Here is a 23,020-nt window from a genome sequence, read left to right on the forward strand (position 1 = left end):
TATCCATGCATGTGACTCACCCTACATCTCCCTTTGTTTTCTACCCTGATGTGTTGCCTAATGCCGGCATATCTTGAATGGTGTGCACCAGCATCACATGTAGATCGAAAATCTCATTTCCGTAAGCATCATAACATTTTACAGCAGGCGCATCTATCCACAATGTCAGCAGTTTTTCTACCAGTAGCTGAAAGTAAATGTCGATGTCATTTCCAGGTTGCTTCTGGCCTTGGATAATCATTAACATCATAATGTATTTTTTCTTCATACACAAGCAAGGAGCTAGGTTATATATGCATAGAAGCCCTGGCCTTGTGCTATGATTGGTGCTCATATTGCTGAAAGGATTCATCCCGTCAGTAGAGTCCCCGAGCCTTATACTTCTAGGATCCTAGGCAAAGTCTTCAAACTTGTTGTCGATTAATTCCCACTGAGCCCCAACTTTCGGGTGCCTCATAAAAGTATCCGCAATTCACTCATCATGATGCCACCGTAACCCCTTTGCCTCTCTAGGGTTTTCAAACAAACGCCTCAACCTTGGAATTAAAGGCAGGTACCAAACAACCTTGAATGGGATTCTTGTCTTGATCTCGTCGTCCAATTCGTACTTGTCCTTTGCTCTCCTACACATGTATCATGCATGCTTTCATGTGGGATATGCACACAAATCTTTGTACTCACCATAATACAATATACAATCATTCACACAAGAGTGTATCTTCTGTAGTTCAAGTTCGAATGGGCAAACAATTTTCTTATGGAAGCACATTATCTTCATTCATGATTCCAGGGAGCACATTATCTTATGGAAGAATTTCTCTGAAAAGACCTAACATCTTTGTGAAGCCTTTGTTTGATAGACCGTTTGCTGCTTTAAATCTGAGAAGCGCCAGGGTGGCATTCAACTTTGAATATTTGTTTTTGCAACCTAGATACAATTCTTTCTTGGAGTCCGCATCAATGGTTGGAAGATCCTTGTACCCAATCATATCCTTTTTGGGCCCTCGAAATCTGCAATCATAGCAGCAAAATCTGGTATATCAAGATCATCGTCATCTGCGTTGACATCTTGGTTTTTTCTAGTGGGCATTTCGGCTTTCCGGTGTTCCATTGGTAGCTTGACGCCTCTGCCCCGATGTTAGATGAAACATCCATGTGACACTGATCGGGGTTTGGCATCTCGCAGCCCTGGTTATCTTCATCCATGACCTCTTCACTGTGTCTGGTCCAACGTGTATATCCATCAATGAATCCCCTTGAGACTAAGTGCCACTGGACATCTGCAAATTCATGTGACTCTATATTGGGAGACACAGGATGTAATCCGCATCACCAATTCTCCTCTTTGTACTTTCAGCCAAATTCATGAACTCTGTCACGCCACTAATAAAATCTGTGGTTTTTTATTCTTTATCCATCGATATTGTTCCATCTGCACAACATGAATAGTAAATAAAAACAAAATAACAACATTAATACACTGCTACCCAAACATGCGTGCATAAATCACAAGCTTTTATTTTCATGATTACTAAGGGCGCTCCATATTGTTATCCAGACGTGCAATGCCAAAAATTAATGACCAGTCAATTTACACGTAGAGTACTAGTACAACACTACCCATAGGAATTGAATACCTTAATTAAGACACTCACAAAAACAATACCTTAATTAATTAGCCGCGTGGTGACCTCCACCCAACAGACAGAGAAGTGCGATGTGGCGCCACACTGAGACAGCCGGGACAAGGAGCAAAGCTTAGTGCGGCTGCCACCTAAAGTTCGACCTCCACTATCCTGCCATCGACTGTGATGGATGTGCTCGAAGCACGCCGCCACCGAGTTTGATGCTTGAGCTCCTCCTATCTCCCGCCGCAGACTGAGGATCGACCTCCTATGATGCCGCCACCACCCACTGACTGATGATTGACCTCTTCTCCGGTAGCTGCTACCCAGGCCGCCGCCACCATCTCTATATGCAGAGCGGTTTTTCTTTTTGATGGATATCCGCAAAGCAGCTGTTTACACGGTATCACTATAACTCAATTATATGGACAGGGTAGTACATCACATACGGTTATGTAACTGCAATTGTGTCTAACCTATGTTGTCTTCTAACACAGTGTGCCATATACAACATATAGTGCCATAAGTAGTTCCCGACCGTTAGCTTATCCCCACAGGTTCTCCATTTCCCCCAAATCCCTACATAGCATCCAAATTCCCTCGCATGGCGTTGACATTGGGGGAATGCGGACGAGTGGTGCTGATGGTTTCGGTGCGTCTACTCCTACTCGTATCGCCGCCACAACGGTGGACGTCGCCGAGCACTTGCCTAAGGTCATCAAAAGGAAGGTGTACTACAGATCCGAGTCAACCTGTCAGGTTCTGATCTATCCCGATCTTTTTAGCATGTCCAAAGTATAGCTCCTTGCTGAATCCGTTATGAATGACCCCACCCCCCAGGAAAGTGACCTGCCACTAGATCCAGAGCATGACTATAGACTCCCGCAACACGAGTTCGAATCTGAGTTTTATGCCACCAAGAAGTACCAAAAGCGGAGTTGTGTGCACGGGCACACTCCTGCTCGATGTGTATGCACAGAGGGATTTGACATTGGGAGGAGTTTTCCCGGTTGCCCCTAATAGATTAGTGCTAAGTTCATCATTTTACTTCAGTTAATGCCACCGCTCATCCTAGATACTATTTAACATTGGCAGGGATATGAGGCTTGCGCCTTTGTTAACTGGCTGGATGAGGAATGGCATGGAAGGGCTTGGAGTGTTATCACCAAGCTCGCGGAAGATAATGTAAAGATGAAGAAGAAACTGGTTGACATGGAATGTACAATCAGTACGATGAAGCAAGAAAGAAATAATCACAGGCAACACATGAAAGCAAGAGACAACAAGGAACTAGCATGTGTAGTTGTGGTTGGCGCATTAGCCATGTTTATCCGCTGTTTGCAATGATGATTAGGGGTTTTGTTTGACAGTATTGCTAAAGCACCTCTAGATGTGCTCTATGTAATGCACATCTAGGTCCTATGCCATTGATGTTACAGGAAGATTCGTCCAGATATTTTCCTTTGTCTTTTTTTTATTTTCCTTTGTAGTTTGATTATTATGGGCTTTATCAATAAGAAGAGCTCAATGTAATGCTTGCAAACTGTCCTACTCCGTTCGTACTGGTACCGGTGCATAATCCCAAAACTCGTTTCTTATTTTTGTCCTGAAAAAATAAACCAGCCAATAGGAGTCATGCGCAACCCCAGGAATTTGGAGCGACTAGGTACAAATAATTGCGGTTGATTATATCAACGGTTAGATAGTACGTCAACCCGCTCTTCAATTGGCATTTCCTATTCTCTGCATAACCCGCTTAAGTGTCTAGAATCTTCATCGTCCCTGGCAGGCCGCGCTACACATTGGCACACATTCTGCAGCCATGTCGAGCGATAGCGAGGACGACAGTTTGGCCAGCAGTCTGGCGCCCGATGATAGGTCAACATTGGAATCATCCCGCTCGTCTTCCATGAGTCTAGCATCGAGCCTAGACCTCGATTTTATCCGGAGTCGTCAGAAGACAACCAGACGGATGAGGAGCCATCGGAGGACGGAGAAGAGGACGAAGATGATGATGAGGAGGGATAGTCGAACAAGGAGGAGGAGGACGATGACAACAACAACGATGACGACAGCGGCGACGATGAAAAGCTAACCGTTAGCGCAAGGAAGCGTCCTCGCCAAGATGATGTCGCCGGTCCATCCAACAACAACAACAAGGACTAAATTAAGCAGACTATACATATCTATGTTTCCGTTCGCTCATATTAATTTGTTATCTCTATTTATCCTGTCAATCTCATCACAGACGGTTAGTAATACGTATTTGATAGAGATCTTCTTCATTATTTCCCATAGGTTGGTTTGACGAACTGTGTGCCTTGACGACCACACAATTCACAAAAAAGGCCGTATGGGCTTTCTATAATGATCGCATACTATTCTGATTACCGGCCTGTTTGATGGGTATCACACACATCTTGTAATGTCGAATCATTTGTGTTCACCTCGATCATCGCAAACAGTTCATCGGAGTGTACTGTATGCTGTATATCGCACACACATTGATATGGATGCCCATTTCTGTTGTTCTGTCTAATCACGAAGAGTTCGCATCGATCAACCATATGCCCAGCATCGCACACGCAACTAAAATTTGAACCATGTTGGATGTGCCCGCCATCGCAAACAGTTTACACCTTTTTTATGGTTATTTTACACCACCGTTTGCAATTATTGCATCGCACACAGTTTCTTTGAAGGCTCTCTGATCGTAGTGTCGCGTTAGTAGCATCCTGCAGTAGTGAATGTTCAAGCAGAGTGGGACAATCAGGAAATTTTGAGATGTATAAAGCCCCGGCTTATGGTTCCTTTGCAGAGAATGCCGGGTTGTTGGGTCGAGGAATTACCCTTAGCAATTTGGAGTATCAACACCACCCCCAATAGGTCAACATGCTATACGCCTTTCGTCATGGTCTATGGGGCAGATGCGGGTCTTCCAAGCAATATTTGTCATGATTTACCTCGTGTACCGTCTTATGTTGAGTCTGCTAATGAGATAGCGCGTCAAGATGCACTTGATGTGTTAGATGAGGAGGGTGACCTAGCGGTAGCTCGTTCGGCTTTATATCGGCAAGATCTGCATCGCTACCATAGCTGCGGAGTTAGGACCAGAACCTTTCAACAAGGTGACTTGGTGCTCCGGTTAGTCCAAGATCAAACAGATATGCGTAAGCTATCCCCACCTTGGGAAGGACCTTTTGTGGTTAGCAAGAACCTGAACAAACGGGTCATACTACCTCATTGATATATGAGAACACAAGGAATCACGTAAGTCGGAGGAGGAGACCCGCCGGCCCTGGAACGTTGCTCATCTTCGTCATTATTACACTTGAGCCACTGGCTCTTGTTGTTGTACATACTTTTACCAATGTATATATTATGATCAATATAATAAAGCGGGCATCCCTGATAATTCAGGGACTTCGTCCTTTCATTTCTAAGTATCCGAGTCTTTATTATTTGTTCATAAGTTCACTTGGGGGCTTCCAACCCACCGGGTTTAGCTTGCTTACCCTCTTGACTAGGCGTGGACGCCGAATCCTGAGTTTGTCCTACATGTTTGCAAGATGCTACTCCGCTAGGTAATCCTGAAATAACCCACTGTACTCTTATCAGTCAATCTTTTTAAGACCTTGAACTCCTTAAGGTTAAAACAATGGTTTTTCATTTGAGGGTAGATTTACAGTGAGCGAGGATTGCTCTAAGGCTGTGCGGCCTATGTAAGCACTTGAATTTTAGAGGTTGTGCGGCCCATGAAAGAACTTGTATTTTAAGGCTATGCAGCCTATGAAAGCACTTGAATTCTTCTGAATTTATTTTCTTCTGGATAGTTTGGATTTGCATCACTTAAAGAATTTTTCTTCCCAGGTCTGTTTGGTACAATTCAGGCCATGCAGCCTTGATTATGTGACTCATAATTGAACATATTGGGTTTGGTAACCCGCCCTCATAGCGAACTCTAAGTCGCCAGGATCTTTTGCCTTGAGCAATCCAAATCATTATATTTCATGTCTAGAGGTGAATACCCACTCTAGATTATAATTACCAAAGCATCACCATAATATCAATCTACAGGTATGTCTTTCAATAAGTATATGAATATTTAGGGTTTGGTAACCCGTCCTTGCTTTAGACTTTAAGTCTCCAAAATGTTTCGGCTTAGATAACTTCTACTTTAGTCTTTCTATAAAATTATTCAAAGACTATTATATTGGGGTTTATTACCCGCCCTGGCTTAAATTGTTAGGGCATATGTTGTTTAACTTGTGTGCAAGAAATATGAAAATATTGATCTGACCTACATAGATGATGATATTATAAGAAAGCTTGGCAGCGGGTCATAAATATTAAATTGGCGGCTTAAAAGTTGAAAGCTAGCATGCACGATGGCATAACAGATCATTGTTTTCAAAAGTCTAGCCTATTACAAGGCCACCCTGGACCTGCATAATGGGAACAAAGTATTTTTTTTAGCACAGAATGTTTATGCCCTGATTTGAGAGCCACAGTGTATCAATTGTCTTCGTCGCAGCGGGTTGATGACTCCGGGTCATCCCGCTCCGGCACTTCTTCTTTGCCCATCTGGATGTCAGGTGACGTCCAATCAATTCTAGTTAAGGCTTCGAATGTAGCTTCATCACTTATAATTGGGGATAGATCAACATCAGGGGCAAAAGTGCGCTTACGTATTGGAGGAGTGAGATCGACATTGTCATAAGTCAGTCTTGACCTTAGCATTGTCCTTAGGATTGTCCATGGTGTACGCCGGTTCATACCGGGACAAGTCAGTCTCCTCGGCCAATTTGCTCGCCAAGGCACACATCTCCTTTACGCATTTTGCAAAGTTTTTCTGATCAAAAGGAGACCCATCTTCCTTGACGCTTGGGCAGCCAGTGGCCATTTCCTCCGGGTATAGTTCCGCTTGCCATGCTTTGGCTCGGCTAAGAGTTGTAATGGCACCAGCGCGTGCGGCTGGCCATTTTATCTCTGCCATTTTTTGGGGAATTATGGACAATTTTGGTACCACCTCCCTGATGAGTGTTGGCCGCTGTTTACAGTTGGAGATAGCCACAAGAGTCCATTGAGTGCTAGTACATAATTGTTTAACCAATGCATATGTGTCTTTGAGCTTTACGAGCATACAGTACAAAGGAAAACCCTAGTAGTAGCACTGGTTTTAGAGCTACTAGTAGCACTTGTACCAGCACTACCAGTAAGGTGCTAGAGCTAACTAGTTGTAGTAGTGCTGGTTTTCTAGGGCTAGTGCTCTATCTACTTAGCAGCAGCGGTTGGGAGGGAAAAGCTCTACTTCTAATAGTAAGTACTAGTAGCGTTTCTTTTGAAAAGCGCTATTGCTAAATTTTCCTGTATTTTTTAAAATGCAGCTTATTGTCGCTGTATTTGTATAGGTTTTATATACAGTACTTTCATCATACGATTTTATGACCATGATTAGTTAGTATATACAACAATGGGTGAAATGAATGTGGATTAGGTTCAAGTGGAGGCAACATGTGGTGCATGTCGAACGTATACTACTAATCCAAACTTGATCTAGTTTTGATTAGTAGTACTTTCGAAGTGCACCACAAGCTGCCTCCACTTCATTCTAATCCATGTTCATTTCACCCACTTATATATAAAAACTCATCATGCTCATAAAACAACTTAGCATCATGCATTGGTATCATAATAACAAGTTGTACTCATCATAGTCATTACCACCAACACTATTTAATCATCATAGTCATAGTGTACTAGCTAACCACCACCAACACTAGCTAATAATAATCACCATAGTCATTACCACCAACACTAGCTATTTAATAATGGTAGTCATAGTATAGCACGTCATCATCTTCAAACTCATTCTAGAGCTTGATAATCACTCCTGCTGCTCTCTCTCTGGTAAAATAGCTTAAAACATCACTCCTGCTTCATCATATTGGAGCATGCAGATGAACGTGTCTCCTATTTGTGGGCTACGCTTCTGATTTCTGCCCCTAGTACTTCTATGCTGCGATCCTTCCCAATTTTGCTCTAGTCTTTGACAATTAAGACTTGCTCGCTTTGAGAAATGATGAATGCTCTCATGTGCAATGCATGATATCTTGTCCGTAAGCTAACCAATGTCACGCGACCTTCAGCCTCGATCCAACTAGGCACAACACTCATCGGGAGTCCCTGTTGAAGAACATCTTAGTAACATACTTATTAATGAAGTTTAGCTTAAAAATAATGTATGCAAAAGATGCACCACGGACAAATAGTAGAAATATTACCATCTTTCCTAAACAGATGTGACCGTAGTTCAATACGCACACTAATGGTCACACGTTTTGAGTACTAATATCTCGAAGTACAGGAAAATAACCTGTCTTGACAGTATCAAGATCCTCAAGCCATGAAACGTAATGACCTATCTCCTCACAGTTTAGTTTAGCCCCGGGTCAGTACTAGGTGTTGTCTACCAAGCGCTGGACATATTTGCCTGAATGGAAATAAGCCGTCAAGAGAAATTAGTTGTCAACTATTTTTAAATAAACAATATAAGTTACTTAATAAATGTGGTTGAGAAACTCACACAATGGTAGAATTAGAGGAGTCTGCACATCGACCCACATGTCGATATTACCTTCAATTTCATCTTCCGGACAAATATCAAAGGTGATAAGCATATTAGGCTCAAATGCAATAAGCCCTACATGGTTCTCTCCTATTTTTGCATTCAAAATAGGAGTGTCACAGCCCTAGAATTGTTTGCAACAGTTGCATAAGAGAGCATCCATGCATCATGTCTAAATTCTGAAAGTTGAATTGAGGTTAGTTGAAACCCTCAGAAATCACTTCAGGGATAATCAACATTGAAAATCTTTTCAATTGAGTCCAAGGAAATGTTCTTGTTATTCTGTAAAAATATTGGCAAGAGGTAAAATTCAAACCAATATTTTTGGAGTCCCAGAAATATTTATTTTGGGCATTTGAAATTAATTCAATAACTATTTGAACTGGATATATATTTATTATATAATAAATATATGTTGAATAATTCTGAAAATTGATGTGTGGCTTTGGATAAGTCCACTTAGCTAGCACAATTATTTTCATGAAGTTTAAAGTTGATTTGGTGTTAAAACTAAATCGCAAACAAACTGCAAAAAATAGAAAAATAGAAACAATTAGTAAAAGAGAGAGAGAAGGCCACTGGGCCACGATGAGTTCGATGACATCGATGAAGAGCTATAATATCTTCAGAAGTGCCAGGCAAGCAAAAACCCCTTGTTCATTCCGATACAATCCCACTCTCTCGCTCGTGCTCTCTTTTACTGCATTAGGACAACAACGATTCAACTGTTACGTGCTGCGGTAGCTGAACCCCTTTCCTCTGCATGACCTTTCATTACCACAGTAAATAGATGAAACCCACTAGCATGAGTAGGAGTTGTTTGAGCCCTAATGTGCCTACTCATTCATGCTTGTTTGTCATGCCTGCTACTGCTTAGAGTTGAGTCAGGTCTGATCATCGGGGATGAATTGGAATGGTGATGAACATGTCCTACTATGTGTGAGCTAAGTGTGTGAAGACGATTTGGTAAAGGTAGCGGTGAGAGGCCATGTAGGAGTACATAGTGGGTTGTCTCATTGCAGCCGTCCTCAGGAACTGAGTTCTGTGTTTGTGATTCATGAACAGTTACGACCACACATTGGGTTCCGGTAACTCGACCCCTCTCGACTTATTATTCAACTCGATATATGTCCAGGAGTTGCAACTAGTTTCTGGTGTTTGTAGGTAGTGTTAGTAGTCTACCAAGTGGCACCCGGTACAGGTGGGCTTGAGATAGACTAGGCACAGTGGCACAGTGTGCCAAGTGGCACCCGGATGGTGGGCTTGGGAACCTTGCTCACATCGTTTTGGGCCGTGAGCGACACCCCGGCCGGATCTCCTTGCGGATGGAACCCGAATAGGCGATAAACCTGGACGAGAGACTTGTGTGGTTGGTCAGGTCGTGGCCGACTCCCTCGCCAGGCTTCCGCTTGAAGGTTGCTGAGGTACACGACGTGTACATGGTGGTAAGTGGAGAGAGCGTGTGTGAAGAAGTACACCCCTGAAGGGTTATCATTATCTATTTGAATAGCCAGATTCCTCGGATATGGAAACTTGGACCCCTTGCATAGGGAGACGGGAGCGGATCCATAATGGAGTATTGATATGGTGAATATGTGGACTCGTGTGCGCCACCTCAAAAGAGTTACTTGTAGTCATAGTTCAGGATAGCCACCGAGTCAAAGCTGGCTTGCTGCAGTCAAACTCCACCACCCCTTTGTTGATACCGATGCATATGTAGTTAGTTCTGATGTAAGTCTTGCTGGGTACATTTGTACTCACGTTTGCTTATTTTATGTTTTTGCAGAGAGACTTCTGTCTCGCTAGTAGTTCCGTGTGGACTTCGACGTTTAGCTTGATACCTCAGCTACGATCTTGTGCCCTCGGCAGGATCTGGTAGATAGTTAGGCTTCTCAGCCTTTTTCATTTGTAGAAGTCTGTACTCAGACATGTTAAGCTTCCGCATGTGCTTTGACTTTTATGCTCTGAATGTTGGGTCACGATATCCATGTTTATATTATCTGGCTCTACAGAGCCTAATGAATAAATACTTGGGTCGTAGAGTTATGTTGTGATGCCACGTTGTATTTACACATATCGAGCATATTGTGTGTATGATTGAAATGCTTGGTATGTGTGGGATCCGATAACCTAGTTGTTTATCCTTGGTAGCCTCTCTTATGGGGAAATATAGTCTTGTGCTTCCATGAGCGATAGTAGTCCGCTACAGCCCGGTTCACCGGAGCCCTGCTAGCCCAGCACTACTGCTTTGGAACACTTGGCTGGACGACATGTGATTCACTTCGTTCATGTGTCTGTCCCTTCAAGGAAATGTCACGCGGTGACATCTGGAGTCCTGCCAAGCCTGCTACAGCCCGGTTCACCGGGGTCCTGTTAGCCCAGTGCTACAGCCCGAATTCACACACTGCTGACCTTCATGTATGCCTGTCCCCGTAAGTTAGTGCCACTTTGGATTCACGACTAGTCATGTCGGCCCGGATTCTCTGTCATATGGATGCTAGCGACACTATCATATACGTGAGCCAAAAGGCGCAAACGGTGCCGGGCCATGGTATGGCGTCAACCGTGGGGATTTCGTGCGTGAGGCCGCAAATTGATATGAGGTGATACATGCTAGATCAGTGTGACTTAGAATCGGGGTCCTGACAAGGAGTAGGTGTCTGCATTGCATAATTTTACGGCAAAAGTATAACCATGCTCGGTCCTCAAGTGAAATCTCTTTCCCTCCATACTTTCCATAGTACCGAAACCAATCTTATCCAAGACATACATTCTTGCATGGCAGGGGATATGCTAGTAGAATTGTAAAAAAATAAAAGTGTAAGTTGAAGAAAAAGAAGCAGAAGTAATGCTTAATTATGAAAAAAGACTTGTCGTTGTGACTTACTGTATGAACTTCGAAGGTCTCATCTAGCATGATGCTAAAGCGCCTACCACCAAATAGGTGAGGCCTGTCGCATAGGCCACGCTCGTCTTTGCAAGACTCGCACATAACAAATTTCCTTTCGTTGTCAGACATTTCCTATGTTCATAGTTGAAACATTAATTGAAATTCGATTGAAGCCAACTACCAGGAAATTCAACACACAGATCAGTATTACTCAATATGCAACAAGTTAACTTTAGGTCTCTCGACTCTTCCTTCCTAAACTCGCATCTCACGTATATGGTGGGAACTCCATTTCTGATATTGCGACCGTCGGTGATGGTCGCTACTCCTCCTTTCCCTAGTGCATTACAAATATCTAGCACAAGGAAAAGAAAGAGAAGCGACCCCCACGACAACAGTCAGCATTCTTCTTCTCTCATATATGGTGGATACTCCTTCATCGATTTTTTGACCATCGATGATGGTCGCTACTCCTTCCCCTAGTGCATAACAAAGGTCTGGCAGAAAGAGAAGAAGGAGAAGCGACCCCCACGACAATAGTCGGCATTCTTCTTCTCTCATACATGGTGGAGACTCTCCCTCACTGATTTTTTGATTGTCATGTATGGAGCCCTGACAGACATAAAGTCAACTCGAAATTTTGTTTAATTATCTTTCTATTAAATCCGGGGCACTCGATATTTCCTACATATTCTAGCACAAGTCATGCTTAAATTCACGAAAAATCTGGCATGACCTTTGCTAAAATAGGACATATCGAGCGTCTGAAATTTGCCAGAATAGAAATGAATCAACACTCCGGCGAAACATAGGCCACTCGGAAATGAATCAACACTTCGCACATGAGCATAAACTGGTGCTCATTCCATTTCCATGGTTCAATATTGACATAAACATTTCAACATATCTTATAACACAAACATTTCATTTGGTTAAGAAGCATACACTACAAAAAATACACTTCCGTGATGATACGTGTTTGTCATAGTAGGTTGCTTTTTTGTCATGCATGTACATCCATGGAAAATTTATGACAGAATCAAGATAGTCATACCTGTGCTGTCGTAGAAGTGTTCCATGACATGACAAAAATTATCATCACGGAAGTGTCCAATTCCATGATGATAAATCACGCGTCACAGAAGTGCTTTCGTCAAGGGTGACCGACACGTGGCATCCACTATAACGGAACGCCGTTAAGCTATCGGGTCGGGTTTTGGATCCGATATCCCGTTAACAGCCCCGACCAATGGGGATTTTCCACGTGTAAAATCATCATTGGCTAGAGGAAACACGTGTGGGCTCATCGTCGGGACAGATGTCATCCACTCACTGGACAGAAGGTGCCTATGATACGTCGACACGTGGCACGGCCCAACAAGTTTAAATGGGCCAGCCCAACTAAAGGCCCAGAAGATTTTGCGGACCATAATGGGCCGGCCCAGCTAAAGGCCCACGATATTTTGCGGACCATAATGGGCTGGCCCAGCTAAAGGCCCACAAGATTTTGCGGGCCATAATGGGCCGGCCCAGGTAAAGGCCCACAAGATTTTGTGTGCCGTAATGGGCCGGCACAGGTAAAGGCCCACAAGATTCTTGCGGATCATAATGGGCCGGCCCAGCTAAAGGCCCACGAGATTTCACCGACATTAATGGGCTGGCCCAACTATAGGCCCACAAGATTTTGAGGACCCTAGTAGGCTGGCCCATTAACTGCCTGCCATGTTTTGGGCCAAATGCCGACCCATATTTGATCCGGTCCATTACTGGCCTGCCATGCTCCGGGCCTAATAGTGGCCCATATGAGATCCGGCCCGTTAAAGGCCTACCAAGTTCTGAGCCAAATTACCGCCCAGATCAGGTCCGACCCTTTAAGAGGCTTTGGGCTCAATTATGGCCCATATCAGATTCGGCCCGTCAACTGGACACTATGCTTTTGGGCCCACTTGCTAAAGGCACACTTAGTAATTCGGCCTGATATTAGTTTTGCCCTATTAAGGGCCCGTTTAACATTTCGGCCCTATATTAATTTCAGCCTATTAAAAGCCCGTCATATAGTTGGGCCTAACTACGGCCCGGTTTGCATCCGGCTTGCTCGCAGCCGATATCTGATTGGGCCAAACAAGGACCGAGACAATTTTTTGGCCAGTTAAAAGCCCGTGATTTGATTCGCACAATCATGGGCCGGGGTTCATTTCGGGCTGCTGCCGGCCCGTGAGCTGTTCGACACGTTTCAGGCCCAACCTACATCGTGATTGCATGACGGCCCGATTATGTACCGTAATTTTACGGTTTGGCCGGTTTACTGCGAAGACAGGATATATATACAGCAAAATAACTGCAGCATCGTGAATAAGAAAAAAACCTAGACTATACAATAAAGAAATTACGGCATATTACATCCACTAGGCATCAATGTTCGCCACTATGATAATAAAGCACAAGCAGACAGCAGATTACATACACTGGGCATCAAAGATCGCCACCAGTGCAAATAAACACGCCGACAAAATAATATACAAAACCGACAGCACTTCAATAGAGTTCAGGAAAGGTTAGCCCTGCTGGCGAGCTGCAGTGCAAGCAGCTGAGCAAGATGATGAGATTGCGCTTGTTCAACACTTATATCTTCTTCACTCTGAAAGATAAACAAGCAGATAGATGACAGGTTTTGCACATAAAAGTATCAGTGCTGACAATTCATCACATTTCTTACTGACGAATAAAGCGACACACTTTAAATTTGCATTAACACAATATGGTATTGTTCAGGTCAAGACATGGCAGGAAATGAAATTGTGAAGGAGTTGGCAGCTTCACGACACCACTTGATTATAGATCAAGAACTCATAAGTATCAATGGTTAGTGTGCTGTCAATTTATACCATTTCATATTGGCAAATAAAGAGACAGTTTAAATAATAGTAGAATGATATGACATTGTTCATAGTTAAGACATTGCAGAAAATGACATTGTGCTGTAGTGGGTAGGTTCATCACACCACTGGATTATGGATGAAGAACAGAAGCATACATGTAGTGCAAAACAAGATCACTTGCTCTGTATATTTTAATTTACATGGTATAAAGAAGGAACTTGGTTGTACAACTAAAAACTTAAATTGAGAAAGGACAAACTTTTGTTTATGAACTATATATAATAAACATTAAAGAAGCAATCTGATGCAAACACCAAAAATAAACAGCTGTTGCAGTCATGCCTAACCAAATATATACAACAAAGTTTGAAGGCTTGAGATGGACAAACTTACATTATTGGTGAAGATAGGCTCTATAAAGGCCTTGTCCATGCTGATGTGGGGGCAATTCAAGAAGTTTACCACAGAATCTTCTTCAAAAGCATTGCCTTTATTCTACATTTTGTTAAGAGTAAATATAGATGTGATAATATACGAAAAAATGGAGAATATTTAAGATAAGATGAAGAGTGATGCTACATAACTAAGTAGCTATAAATGTAAGTGCAGCGATACAGGCAAAAGGTAAGGCCAAGAGCAATGCACAGCTAAACTTCTTCAATACCAACCTTATGGTAAGAGTAAATATAGATCTGATGTGTAGAAAATGGAGGGCAAAGGAAAATAAGCTGTAGAGTGATGGTACATGAACAACTACCTGTCATTATAAGTACACTGGTAAAGGACATCATTTACTTACAAGAACAATGCAGAGCTAAAAAAACATTGGCATTGGATATATTCTACACTAATGTAACCATTCATACAGATAAGATAATTTGGAGCGAACAATTGATAAGCAAGCTATCATGCATACTGCTGTCACATACTGAACTAGGTATGTATGCAAGTACAGTTATATAGGACAACAGGTACTAACAAGTGCAAAGCAGCGGGCAGCATATTTGCGATATCATGTCGTCCTTGTCAAACCAGAATTCTTCTTTGAGCAGATTTCCTGCAAAAAAGATCCGTAAGGCACATGCGGAAAAGTAGAAGTTCAAATTGTCATGTGATTTCATAGATAGTACCTCATCCTGGGAGCGAGACCAATGCATAACAAGGTTTTTCCATTCAATGTCTTCTAAATTTAGCACAGGAGAATTTACCGGAAATTCGTTTATAGACTTGCCATCAAAGTGTAATTTCCTCAGGTAACACCGATACTTCTGCAATGCTTCCTTGAAAAGCACAAGCAAGCTTTGCTCGTCATGACTATCTAGATTGACCCTCGCCTAGTTACAACAATGTAATGTAAATCATTGATGTGTTCAATCAGCAGAAAACAGGAAAATAATAACCATGAATAATAGCACTTACACGTAAGTTGGACAGGAAGATGTGAAAATGGTGTTTGTCTTCACAATAATCTTCCCATGATGGGAATATATGCATGTAGTCCCTAACAACATTGAAAGCATTGTATTTTAAACTGGGAATAAATGGAATGGGGTTCCAATCTGCAGGAATTGGCCGTCTCTGCAGTTGGGATAGGTCTTCGGCCGGTGGACTTGTTGTACTTTTTGCTAGAGTGGGATTTTTCTGTGGTACAGCTGGTGCTATGGCAAATGAAATCGGTATGCGTTTTGCTGGAGTGCAGGTCATGTGTGGTGGGGCTAGTGGTGTGGCCAGTGAAGCATGGGTACAGTCTGCTGGAGTCGTTCCTACATTTTGAGTCACTGGTTGTACAACCAATATAAGTGGGGTGTTGTCTGATTTCTCCAGCACCACCATGTTTTTCAAGGTCTTTGCTGGTGCTCCTTCAGGTTCGGCAATCACCCTCTTCCTTTTTGATGTCTGATGCAGAAGAACAACATTTGAGTGGAAAAACATGGTATGATGATAGACTGAATATGTATTGATAATGGATGGGCATGGCATCTCGACATATATGATGAGTAAACTAAACAGATGGTGGTGCAACAAAGTAGAAGAAATGCAAGACAACATATGCAAGATACGCAGAATCAATAAAACCTTGCCAAATTAGAACAGGCACCTTGATGGGTGAACAGGACAGGCCATCTGCCTTTCACTCCTCGAGGTTAGAATAGTCATTAGGATGATATTCTGAACAAGAATCAACAGGTGGGGAGCGTACGAGTTTCATTGCTTCCAAAATGGCAATCAATGCCTTGCTTCCAATTTTGTAAGTCATTGTAGTGTTCCACAATATTCTTCTGATGCGCGGATTCTGATATTCACTGTAATTGCGTATAATATCTGAGAACCATGAAAACATAAATAGTTCTGATATTATCTTTGTAATGCAGATGATATTCTAATATAGGGGCGCCTCTGTAAACACTTGTGTGCTATCACTGGATTCTGATGAGAGAGCTCATGTGTGTTGTAATATGGTGCGTGCATTTATATAATCTGGCACAAGTACACAAAAAATAGGCTCCAGAAGTAAGGATAGCTGGCAGATGATAGGTTCATAATATACTGTATAGAGAGTTTATTGCCAAACCATGATAACAAGAGCACACAGCAACTAGGCAGATCATAGTGTACATAACAGGGGTACACCATAACCAGGATATATCAATCGGGAAAGTGGAACTGGCTGGAAATTACGGTGTTGTATTGCCGCTAGTAATTGAAAGCCTATCGATCACGTACAGGCCAGCTCTATCAGTTGTTGACTGCAGATGTCCCTGCTACTCTTCCTGACAAGGAACATACTGTGCTTCCCATACAGAACACCGCACGGGCCGCCAGCCGAACCACCGGCCCCACCGCCTGTGTTCCTCCGCCACCCCCAACCCCGCCCCCACCTGCGTCGAGTTTTCTTCGTTCGATGAGGCCCCACCACCGCCTCCCACAACCACCGTCCCCACCCGAGCCCCTTCGATCGCACCGGCGAACTCCGGCGAGCTCTGAAAAATCGACTGACCCAATTTTGAAATTTAATCTACTGTGATTTAACTAGTGTGGAATATAAAAGGGGAAAACCATAAGCATTGTGAGCATGGTGTTGAGCATGCCATGGCGGATCTGAAGGTGCAAACCGGACAATGGCAACTTCACAACCAAGACAAGAAATCAGAGTAAAGCAGTGGCGATCTATTTTCTTGCTGCGATAAATAAGTTGAGCAGATACGAAAGAGTACTGCCTCTGGTGCGGTGCCGCGTACGCATCTGCTGAGAATTTGACGATGCTGCGGTAGCGATGGCTGTCAGCGGCATGGAAGCAGATGTAGGAGGGTAGACGGTGGTGGCGGGGCGCGGTGGACGAGACGGTCGTAGGAGCGGCGCCGGCAAGTTGGACGATGGCGGGGATGAAGCGAGAGGATGGGATGCAAGGATCCCGGTCTGAAGCCATGGATGAGAGAGGTCGATCTCTTGTAATGGATGGCGGCGTCGTGGTATTAGCTCTGGCATGGTGGAGGAGGAAGGCGGTGGATGGGGTGGCGGACGGCGGCGGACGGCGGCGGACGGAGGAGGGTGGGGTGGAGAGGGTGTTTTGGCGCCCACGGAGTACGAATGGGGAAAAGGGAGGTAGAGAGGAAGGGGGGAACCATGTATTCAGGGTGCTCTTGTCTGAAATGCGAGGAAATTTACAAACTTAGCCCCCGTTTCAAATTTCTACTACATCACAACAACACTAGTCGGTTGGGGATAGGACGGTAATCTCGCATACACCGAATATTTGTCGACGAGAGTTTGTTTTTGGCGCCCACCATGTATGAATATGAATCGGGGAGGGAGTCGATTTCGGCCGAGGACACACTGTGTTTTGGCACCCGCTGTGTATGAATCCGGGTGAGAGGCGGTTACGTCACGTTTGGGTGAAATTACAAACCTACCCCTATCGAAACCTATAGAAATCCAGCATATAGGCTTTGCGTGGCAGGGATAGGCAGTAGTGATTTCCATCTCACAGATTTTGGTTTCGGCGGTTACCGCGACTTTCCCCCCTTTGTTCAAATTTTGCAGAGTGCACGTTTACTGTGCCAACTCAATTCGAATCCCGTTTTATTCTATTTTTTTCGGGCGGGATCCATATTCAATTGGAATTACATTCTATATACATCATTTTTTTATATATACTTTCAAAAGCACAACACCATTTATACATAAATATGGTTTACAAATGGCATGATCTCAGATTCATAAGGTTGTATCCATCAATTTGGATTTTCAAATATTTGAAACCACTTTATGTTGAAATCCAATGTATGCATTCCTCGCTAACTGTCTCCAATTAATGTGTGTTTTATGCGGGGTTTTTAGTTCTCAAACATGTATAATGTGTTTCACACACGCAACATATAGTGTAATCCCGTTTAGACATTAATTGCATATAAACCATGCATTGTTTGTAATTGAAGAATCTATGGATCACTAATATTGATAAACTATATAACATTACACGTGTGCCCAAATTCAAATGAATATGCATGTTTGATACACCAATTTGCGTTATGATATTATCGATGTCGTGATCTCTAGTTTAAATATTTGAATCCCCTTTAATCCAGATATTCGTCTCATATAGATATCACTCATGCTTATATAGGACTATCTCTCTGGACCTATACGCGTTCATCGTCTCTCAGGTATCTCTCGTGCTACCTATATGTCGACAATGATCTTTTATCATCGTAACACACTGACAGTACTCTTTCCCTCGACCTTCATCACTCTATCTCTCTCTAAGTATATCTCTCTCCTTGCTATGTGTCTCTACCTATGATTCTCCATGTGGAATCTCTTTCTCTCACACAAACACAAAACTTTGTCTCCCGGGGTCTCATTTCTCTCTACTATTCCCATGTGTGCCACTCGCACACCCCTCATACAGAGATGTCTTTCGCTCCTTAGATATGAGAACCTACGACTCTTCCTCTTCAATATCTCTTTCTCACACACAAACACAAAGTCTGTCTCCCAGGGTCTCATATTTCTCCATTGTTCTCTTGTATGTCGCTCACACACACCCTCTCTCCCTAGAGATATCTTGCGTTCCCTTGTATGTCTCTCTAGCTATCACTCTCGTTGTGAAATATCTTTCTCTCTCGCAGACACAAAACTCCGTCTCTCTGGATCTCATTTCTCTCTGATATCTATTTGTATGTGACTCACACGCACCCTCTCTCTATCTCTCTCACACCCACACACATAACCCAGCCTTCTGATCCACTCGACTCCTATCTTTAACGCACACTAGCTAGCATCTTTATCTTTCTATTTATCTGTTTCTCCATCAACCTTCTTTCTCGCCCTCACTCTTGATTCCTATCACGCACACTACATATGTTTCTCCCTACATGCAGTCAAGTGCCCTCTCACACACATATATAACTTCACCCTTTGAACCACCCGAGGGTCATCTCCAACACCAAAACTAGCAGATGTCCCTCTAGCTAGCATCTCCATCTCTGTATCTACCTGTAGTTTCTCCGTCAACATTTCTTTCTCGCATGGAGTCTTGCTTCCTATCACCCACACTATATATGTCTCTCCATACATATGCTTTTATAGGTTGGTCACTTTTGCACAATCATTGCGCCTCACTCCCTCTGCTCGCCATAGATGCATGCTCCAGCCCACGCCACTATCTCTTAAAGACAAAAACACATGCTGAATTGTCGGGACTTCTTCCATGCATTCTCACATGCATGCATATTGTCATACCAATCCGTCTCTCCCATGTCGTTGATCTTATGACTTATGTCTTCTTTCTTTTATCTCGATCATGCGCACGCGCACACACACACATCCCACGTATACATGTATACCTCTCGCACATGCACGTTCAAGGTCTCTATGTCTCCATACATAGTTAATTACCCTCAATCATAACGCCACATCGAATCGTTCTCCTCTTTTGTGCACATAACTTCCGCCTTGTTGGGTAAAACACACACTCACACTTAGCAATCTCCTTCTAGCTACCCCCACCCCGCCTCTCACTCTTCCCCTATATCCCCGAAACCAATAAGACCATCCCTTAGTTTAATTCCCGCCTACATGCACCATCGATATATAGTAGTCTTCCTCGATGTCTCTCGAACAAACACGTTCTCTCGAAGTCGACTCCTCTCACTGTAACGCCCTCGATGCGGCTATATCTCCCACGTGTCGAAGCACGACTTAGAGGCATAACCGCATTGAAAGCAATGTCGCAAGTGAGGTAATCTTTGCAAACAACCCATGTAATAAAATAAGGGAAAAGATACATAGTTGGCTTACAATCGCCACTTCACACAAATACATGAATAAAGCATTACATCAACCAGATACACACAAGGTCCGACTACGGAACCAAAATAAAAGAAGAACCCAAAATGCGACAAGGTCCCCGATCGACCCCAACTGGGATCCACTACTGATCAACTAGAACAAAACAACACAAAGGACAAGATCTTCATCGAGCTCCTCCTGAGCTTGGTTGCGTCATCTGCAAGGACTCATCGGCACCTGCAAACTGGTTTGGTAGTATCTGTGAGTCACGGGGACTCAGCAATCTCGCACCCTCGCGATCAAGACTATTTAAGCTTATGGGTAAGGAAAAAGGTATGAGGTGGAGCTGCAGCAAGCGACTAGCATATATGGTGGCTAACATACGCAAATGAGAGCGAGAAGAGAAGGCAAAGCACGATCGATAAAAGTATGATCAAGAAATGATCCTAGAACAACCTACGTCAAGCATAACTCCAACACCGTGTTCACTTCCCGGACTCCGCCGGAAAGAGACCATCACGGTTACACACGCGGTTGATGTATTTTAATTAAGGTCAACTTCAGGTTTTCTATAACCGGACATTAACAAATTCCCATCTGCCCATAACCACGGGCACGGCTTTCGAAAGTCCAAATCCTTGCAGGGGTGTCCCAACTTAGCCCATCACAAGCTCTCACGGTCAACGAAGGATATTCCTTCTAGCGGGAAGACCCGATCTGACTCGGAATCCCGGTTACAAGACATTTCGGCAATGGTAAAACAAGACCAGCAAAGCCACCCAGATGTGCCGACAAATCCCGATAGGAGCTGCACATATCTCGTTCTCAGGGCACACCGGATGAGCCAGACGTTGGGTGGGCCAGCCCAGAGTTGCCCCTGGTAGCTCCGGACATCGCTCGTTTTGGACCAACACTCAGAGGAGCACTGGCCCGGGAGTTTAAAATAAAGATGACCCTTGAGTCTGCAGAACCCAAGGGAAAGAAAAGGCTAGGTGGCGAATGGTAAACCAATGTTGGGCCATGCTGGCGGAGTTTTATTCAAGGCGCACTGTCAAGGGGTTCCCATTATTACCCAACCGCGTAAGGAACGCAAAATTCGGGAACATAACACCGATATGACGGAAACTAGGGCGGCAAGAGTGGAACAAAACACCAGGCATAAGGCCGAGCCTTCCACCCTTTACCAAGTATATAGATGCATTAATTAAATAAGATATATTGTGATATTCCAACAAGTAAACATGTTCCAACAAGGAACAACATCTCCATGTTCCAACAAGGAACAAACTTCAATCTTCACCTGCAACTAACAACGCTATAAGAGGTGTTGAGCAAAGTGGTAACATAGCCAATCAACGGTTTGCTAGGACAAGGTGGGTTAGAGGCTTGGTTCAACAATATAGGAGGCATGTTAAGCAAGTGGTAGGTATCGCAGCATAGGCATAGCAAAAGAGCGAGCAACTAGCAAGCAAAGATAGAAGTGATTTCGAGGATATGGTCATCTTGCCTGAAATCCCGCAAGGAAGAAGAACGAGTCCATGAACAAGACAAACGGACGTAGACGAACAGGTCCTCACAAACGCGGCGTTACCGGAACCAACCCAAAGAAGCAACACCGGAAAGAAAGCAAAGAATATAGTAAAACAACCATCACATAATCATGGCACAATGCGCAAACAAGTATGATGCATGTCCGTTTTAATGAAGCATGGCATGGCAAAGTGCACAAACAAAACTACAAATTAAGTGGAGCTCAATATGCAACGGAGTTGCATATTGAAGAAAACACCACATGACTTATTTAGTTCACTCCCGGTTAGGTACTCAACAATATTAAATGTTGGTTAACATGTCCAGAGGTGAAGCAAAGTAAAACTACTTATCTAGGCAAGTTTAAATGAGGCCGGAACAACAAAACAACAAGTCCGGAAGATCCTCATGAGCATTTATCAATTTAAAGCAACAACAATTTAAACATTTTAGTTGTTGTTATCATGATGCGGATGACATGAACAAGTTTATGCCATTTTTATTAAAAGTTAACAAGAGCAATATGAAGCATTTGTCACCGTGGTGGAAAGGAAAAGGGGTGCCACGGCAAACATAATGAAATGGTGCCACGCAACGTTCCGGTTCCGGCAACTCATTAAGACGTCGGTGCAAAAGAAAGTGTGGCGGGAGCGTGCAAAAGATGGAAGGTGGGGTGCTCCCGGTAACCGGGTTCCCACATGATGATGACAAGGTAAAAGAGGGCAACGTGCACCGACAAATCGAGCACGATGCAAGCACGATCATCTCATACATCGCAAGCAATTGTTCAAGGACGTCGTCTCGGGGTTATACCTTCGAAGCGTGCAAACAGGACGGATCAAGTTCGTAGAGGGAAGTAGGCATTCTCGCGACGGCGGTAGTGGAAGTAGTCGTTCACGTTCGTTCGGAGAGGTACTTGATGACTCCAACGTCTTCGGAGCGATGGTAGTTGTACATGGTCCACGAGACGTCGATCGTTCGGGGTCTGACTTGCGGTTCTTGCCGACATGAGTGGTACTTGGCATTTTCGTGTAGATGAACTAGGTGCATCTGGAGGGTCACACTCGTCGCCTTGGGGACTTGGTGAATCTGATGTCTTCAAGCGTCGTGGTACTTGGCAAATCCGCGTAGTCATGCACGTTCCAACATCACACTTGGAGGGACACTGACGGTGTGG

The sequence above is a fragment of the Triticum dicoccoides genome, chromosome 4A (genome assembly GCF_002162155.2).
Source record: "Triticum dicoccoides isolate Atlit2015 ecotype Zavitan chromosome 4A, WEW_v2.0, whole genome shotgun sequence".
Classification (NCBI taxonomy): domain Eukaryota; kingdom Viridiplantae; phylum Streptophyta; class Magnoliopsida; order Poales; family Poaceae; genus Triticum; species Triticum dicoccoides.